The sequence below is a fragment of the Acinonyx jubatus genome, chromosome D1, assembly GCF_027475565.1.
Source record: "Acinonyx jubatus isolate Ajub_Pintada_27869175 chromosome D1, VMU_Ajub_asm_v1.0, whole genome shotgun sequence".
Taxonomy (NCBI): Eukaryota; Metazoa; Chordata; class Mammalia; order Carnivora; family Felidae; genus Acinonyx; species Acinonyx jubatus.
In genome coordinates, this window is record NC_069390.1 from 33899201 (window position 1) to 33906398 (window position 7198).

The following is a 7198-nucleotide window of genomic DNA, read 5'->3' on the forward strand; positions in this document are numbered from 1 at the left end:
CCTCTCAGCTGGGCAGAAGCTTGTGTTGGTCACCTTAGAAAATTTAATTTAGGATCTCACTTTTACTCATCTTATGTCCTTGAGTCCATGAATCCCATGATGACCACCACCACGATGACAGCCTGTCAAGGAGTTGTTTAACAAAAGTCATCCTTCAGTTTAGGGAGTCAAACTAGATGAAGTTCTGATTAGTTCTTTGATGGTCTGTTTTCATCCCTTATTTGTGCATTAATTTATTTCCTCATTCAAGTGACTATTTACTGACCCTGTATTAGGTATTAATTTAGACACGACAATGTTAATATAGGTTCAATGAAAAGAATTTGGGCTGAATCTGGTCTCGGTGGGAAAGAGAGCTGTGATTGACTGGGATTTTAATTATTACCATAGTATTAGTTATGGCAATAGATGTACTACACCTGAAGAATGCATATTTGAAACAATGTTACCTTCTTTGTCCAGCACTCTTTGAAAAAGTAAAATATATATAAGAGGTTTGTAAATTCATTGTTATTACAATATAAAAAGTATTCTGGACAAAAAGTGGCATGTCTTACTTATCATTATAATTGAACAAACAAGGAAAGAAATTGGTGTCTCTGTTCCATGTACCTTTAAAAACTATTGCTCATGGCCTGGGAATGACTGTCATTCTCACAGCATGAACAACAAACAAAATATGGTATTCAAGCCCATTCTGGAACAGTCATGAAAAATCTGACTAAAATGGCAAATATGACCAGCTTTTATTGGTAATTATAAGAAGGTAAAAGCATAATCAAAGTTACAAACAATATCAGCAAAATACTATCATTGCTTAAAATAAATATGAAAGTATCAGTACATATTTTGAATCCCTGAAAAAGTGCTTTCATAGTAATAAAGATTCTTACTTGTCTCCCTACTACCTATGGAGTCTGTGTTAAAGCTTCTAGAAAAGAACACATTGGCCAGTAGTGAGAAGATGAGTTGAGGAAAAGATGGCTGATAGGAAAAAGAAAAGCAAACACAAGGAAATTAATAAAGGGTAAAAAAAAAGTGTATATACAACTTAAAGAAAAAAAAAGTAGATTCCAAAATTATGGAAGATGGGCTTTATCATTCTTAGTTGAAATATCTCTTCGGTATTTGGTAGGAGGGTACTTTCTGAAAGACAGAGTCTAAATGGTTTGAATTAAGAGCTGCTCAAGTATGTTTAACTACTAGATAATTTCTACCCTCTATACTTTTGATAAGTTTGACCAAGTCCCAAAGTGTTTCCTCTTTCAAGCAATGATTTGAAGGGTGTGGTTACATGGAAATGTGATTAGGCATGAGAGCTGCAGTAAAATCACCTCATTAATGATTTCCAGTAAGACCCTGAGGGGATGATATCTGAGGTTACAGTATAATCTCATTCTCGCTATCAGTAGTCCTTAGTTTTTGGGTATGACATCTTGAACTAAAAGAGAATCTAATTATATATAAACATATATAAATAGTTACCCCATCCCTTTGTATTCATACTGTTGTATTTTGCATATCGATGTATGACATATTGATATATGATATATATGAGCATATAAAACTACTTGAAATTCGCTAGCATTAAAATATGTTATTAACTACATCTACATACCTTTGAAAAGTCATTCATGTATGTGTGAGAAATGTTACTGATTTGCTGTAAGACATCTGTAAATACACAGGTGGATTTGTAAACCCCATATAGTAACTTGATATGACATATATTCATACACTGGAAATTACTGTTCTCTAGTATGTAAAAAAATAAAGTTTTACTTCTTTGTGTAACATAGATAATCAGACTTTGTCAATAAACTCACTTCATTGTCCTTTTCCACTAGTAACCTAGGTAAAAACATCTCCTGAGGACTCCAGAAATGTTGGTAATAAAGAACCTTAAGTTAATGTGAATACTCAAGAATTGGACAGCTCGGCAGTTTCCTATTCCTGAGCCTTTGGTCGGAAACTCTTAAGTTCCACCCAGCGTGTGTAGACTCCAAGTCTTTCTATTTTTTTTTTTTTTTGTCTATAAGCACTTTATTCCCTCCCCTCTCCACAAATTTTACTGAGATATAATTGGCATATAGCATTGTGTGAGATGGAGGTATTATCTTAACTTCATTATAAGCTTCAAGTTTTTAGTGAAGTATTTTCCATGATATCTTAGCTAATACTTTTATGTGTAACAGTTTTCCATAAATCTTAGAAAATATCCATGTACACCTTTTACTCATATTATCTTCCTAAAACCTAGAGCATGTCCTTCTCCCCACCCCCCTACCTCCTTAGAGCACAAACAGGAGATGGCAGGAAATGCCACACAGAAAACTCATTCTTTTTTGATTGGTCCAGCTGCAATATTTTTTCTCTCAATCTGGATCAGTTTGTCTCAGTTGCTATAGTAACTACTCACTTACTAGTGGTTACAGTAAATTTCAGATCTTTGGTCCTTCATTCATTTCAAAACATTAACTGTATTTGCAAACCTTGTTCTCAGTTATACTTAATTTTGGTATAATTTATCTCGGGTTCTCTTAATAGGCCAAACTATTTTATCTTAAAAATGGCTAAACTTATTGTGAATAATTGTAATTTTAACTGCATCATAAAACCACATTTTTAAAAAAAGTATAAGAAGCTTGTTTTTTTTTACAGTTTTCAATATATTTTCAAGTTCGTAAATAAACAATTGTTAGCAATGTCAGACAATAGATTTTTGTTATCTCAGATGCTCTGCTCTTTCAAACATTGTGTGAAGCAATTCACTAGCTGTACTTTTATTATTTTTCTGGTTTCAGAATGACTCTTTGAGGCCACAAGTTTACTCATTATCCCTTCTATTGAGGTAGCCATTGAACTAACTGAATAAATTACCATAAAAAATTATTGAACTAACTGAATTAATTTTAAAAATCTACCAATAGCAAAAGAGTAAACTATAAGAAAATTTGAGGAAATCCTGGAATATATGGTGGAGGTAATGGCTGAACAGATTGAGTAATGGGCAATTCCATGAAGGCAAAGAAGTTGCCTGGGTGTAACTGAAGAGTTTTACTCAGAACAATAGGAGTATGAGGTAGGACAAGACCCTGCCCCCTTCCCAGTCACAGTACTAGAGACTGAAGCAAATAGAAGTTTCTTTGTCTATAAACATCATTTCATTCCAAGTGTGCATTAAGGAAGCAAGAGATCAGTGCATGGTCATTTCTTTTTTTTTTTTTTTTCCTCCCTCTTTTTCAATATTTATTTTTGAGAGACCGAGAGAAACAGAGACAGAACACGAGTAGGTAAAGAGCAGAGAGACAGGGGGACACAGAACATGAATCAGGCTCCAGGTTGTGAGCACAGAGCCCAACATGGGGCTCAAACCCACAAACTGTGAGATCATGACCTGAGCTGAAGTTGGACCCTTAACCAACTGAGCCACCCAGGCTCCCCCAGTGCACGGTCATTTCTTAACTGGATATCAGGACCAGACAGAGAAGGCAGCATTCCCCAGCTAACTGCAGAGGGCCCCAAGAAAGTGAGACAAGTCATTCTTATTCTTCATAGTAGTGAAATTTTAGTACCAGCCTTCTCAAAATTTCCTTTCCTAAATCCCATTAACAGTTACACCAAATTCCATTCAACAGTGGTGAAAGAGGAAGCCAAATCAGTAAGTAAGTCATAGGAGTTTGGCTATTTTAACAATATCCCAATTATAGATTCTCTAGGAGCAGCGATTGGCACCGATCAAGCACTGAATATAATGTAGGCCATAGCCTGCCAACCCAGGAGTCATTTTGCTTTGCTTGAACTTGGAATTATGATCATTTGAGAGAAAGAAAAGATATTGGAAGGGAAACAATTTAAAGAACCGAGCTGAACAACCACATCAAAAGAACTTTGCCATATCATAGTAGACACAAAAAACAGAAGAAAATAATTTTACCCCCTACTTTCAGTAAGATTTGAGAAAATATTATATTCATACAATAAAAATAAGCCACTAGGAAACAGGAGCAGAGTAAAAGAAAAAGTTGTTGAAAAGAAGAACAAAACACACTTAAAAAAATCAACTTAGCAGAAGTATTGGATAACAAGTAAATCACTGGTAAAAACACATTAATCAAATAAAAATTAAAATAAAGAATTATGTTGAATATAAAGCAAAAATATAAAAGTTGGAAATTATAACAGGATAAAAATGCAATAAGTATAAAACAGAAACTCAAAGAAAAATGGAATTTATGATAAAAATATAAGAAAATAAAAACAAATAGGTTTTTGTATGGAAGAAAGTATTTATTCTTCAAATTCAAAGATCATATTAATGCCAGGCAAATGTACCAATATTGAAGAAAGGTACATACCTTGATACCAAACATATCTTGATGTGATCTAAATTCCAAAAATAATCTCTAACAAATTTCAAGATAAACTTGGAAGTGATGAAAAGGATATGGTGCAAATTTGACAGAGGAGGACTTACTGGCTTCAATATCAAATGACAGAAGAATATAAAGCAAAGTTTATGGGGATATGATTAAAAGTGATCAGGTGTTCATAATTCAAAAATGCAGCAACAGTAAATCAGTATAAAAAAAGAAAGACAAAAATTATGTAACTTGAGTGTTATATCTGAAAGCATCCAGGGGATAAAACAAACACAAGAATCAGAATAAGGAATTCAAAACAGAATATATATATATATATATATATATATATATATATATATATATATATATGTGAGAAAAATTAACTCAGAAATACATTGCTAAAAATTTTGTATGCCACAGAGGTATACATAGATCATATCATCTTTTTTCTTTTCTTTTTTTTAACATTCATTTTTGAGATAGAGAACAAGCAGGCAGAAAGAGAGGGAGAAAGAGAATCCTAAGCAGGATCTGTGTTGTCAGCACAGAGCTCAACGTGGGGCTTGAAGCTACAAACCACAAAGCCAAAATCAAGAGTCGGATGCTTCTTGTTGGGTGAGCACTAGGTGTTGTATGTAAGTGATGAACCACGGGAATCTACCCCAAAAACCAAGAGCACAATTTACACACTGTATGTTAGCCAATTTGAAAATAAATTATATTAAAAAAAAAAGAGTTGGATGCTTAACCGATTAAGCCACGAGGTTTCCCAGATCATTGATTTTCAATCTTTTTTTCTAAAGTATAAATTGTAAGTGACTTATTTCCCTTTAAATATAGATTTAATAATATCTGACTTTTTTGATATAATTTGTTATTATCAGCAATATTATCATTTTTATTCATTTGAAATTATTTTCTAATGGGCATTATGTTTCTTCTTTGATTTATAGAGTACTTAGTACTTAAATTCACAAATTTGGGGAATCTTCTTCCCTCCCTCCCTTACTTCCTCCCTTCCTGTCTTCCTTCTTTTCTTCCTTCCTTCCTTCCTTCCTTCCTTCCTTCCTTCCTTCCTTCCTTCCATCCTTCCTTCCTTCCTTCCTCCCTCCCTCCCCCCCTTCCTTCCTTCCTTCCTTCTCTTTATGGCTTATTTTTATTGATAAAGTTGAGTTCTATCATGGTCAGGAACCATACTTAATATGATTCGCATTTTTAGACTTTTGTTGAAACTTACTTATGGTCCAGCATAAGACCTTGAGTGCAGTGTTCTTTATAGGTCAACAAGTCCATTTGTTTACCATATTGTCTAAAACTTCTATGTACTTGGTGTTATTTATCTTCATATTTCACAACGAGGAAGTTCTGTGAAAATCTTACAATGAAATGTGAAATGCATTTTTGTTACTTGTGCTTTATATAATTTAAAGTTGTGTTATTGGGGATGTACGCAAAGTTATAATACTGCATAGTGCATTCAATCTTTTAAACAATTAAAATACTCTCCCTTATGTCTATCAATATTGATTGACTTATAGTCTATTTTATCTGATAGCAGTTTAGCCACACCAGGCTGGTTTTGTTAATATTTGTATGGTATAACATTTTCCTATCTCTTTACTTTTAAGCTTTTTGCATTATTATGTTACAGTCTGACTCATCTAAGGAGAACATAATGAGATTTAAAAAATCTCATTGACAGTCTTTGTGCTTTAATTGGGTTTAATGCATTTATATCAAATGTAGTTACTGATACATTTGAGTTTTAATCTACCTTCTTTTCAATTTCCTTCACCTTTTAGAACATATCAATTGTTTTGTTTTGCTTTGTTTTTAAGTTATTCCTATTTTCTTATAATGCTATTATGTACTTAATTTTTGCTTAGTGACTACCATCATACAGCCTACTTATTTGAGTTTCATAAATTGGCAACTTTGCCACATCTTTAACAAATGCACAGACCTTAGAACTTTTTAACTCCTTTCATGTGTCTCCTACCTTTTGGGGTTATAACTCTAATCCTACACATATGTGTAGTCCCTATAAGAAAAATATTGTTATGGATTCACTTAAAGTTACTGAAATACTTACCCTTTGCTCTTCATTTCTTTTTTCAATTTCATAGTTTTCCAGGACTTCTTTCAGATTCTACTATCTGAATAACTCGCTTTAATATTTTCTTTATTATGGGTTTTGGTAGGCCACAACACTTGTTCACAAAAATGGCTGCCAGGGATAGCAGCCAAGAATATTTCTCCAACCACCACTCATGATTGCTGTGGGAGGGAGTGTGTTGCCCAAGCTGCTTGATCTGGGGCAAATCCATTTTATTAGCAAGCACTCTCCTATAGAATCAGGTTTTCAGCTTTACCCATGTAAGGAAACTGTTCAATACACATGATCTCACACTATTAGATGAGACCATGGCAGCAGATGGAAACATAGTGTGAAAGTTAACCAAAACTTCTGGGAGTGTTTAAATACAAATATTAATGCTAATTGTTAATATTCATTGTTAACAAATGAAAATCCTGGGCAAACGCTAAGCCGAGTGATAAGCCATGATACCAAACATAAATCAGAACTGTTCCCGGAACCCACTGTTTGAAGGTGTTTGATTAAATTGTACTCTTTCCCACAATACTTATTTCTGCGACAACTAATAATTTTTGTAAAAAAATATCATACACATCCTTGGACCTTCAGGACAGACTCAAAATTGAGTTTTGGTTCTAAGTTTCTCTGTGACCCACAGTGTACCAATTAATTCTTTCCTTTCATCAAAAGTAGTATTAACCTGCAGGAATTTATAAATTTAAATCTTACAAAGTAT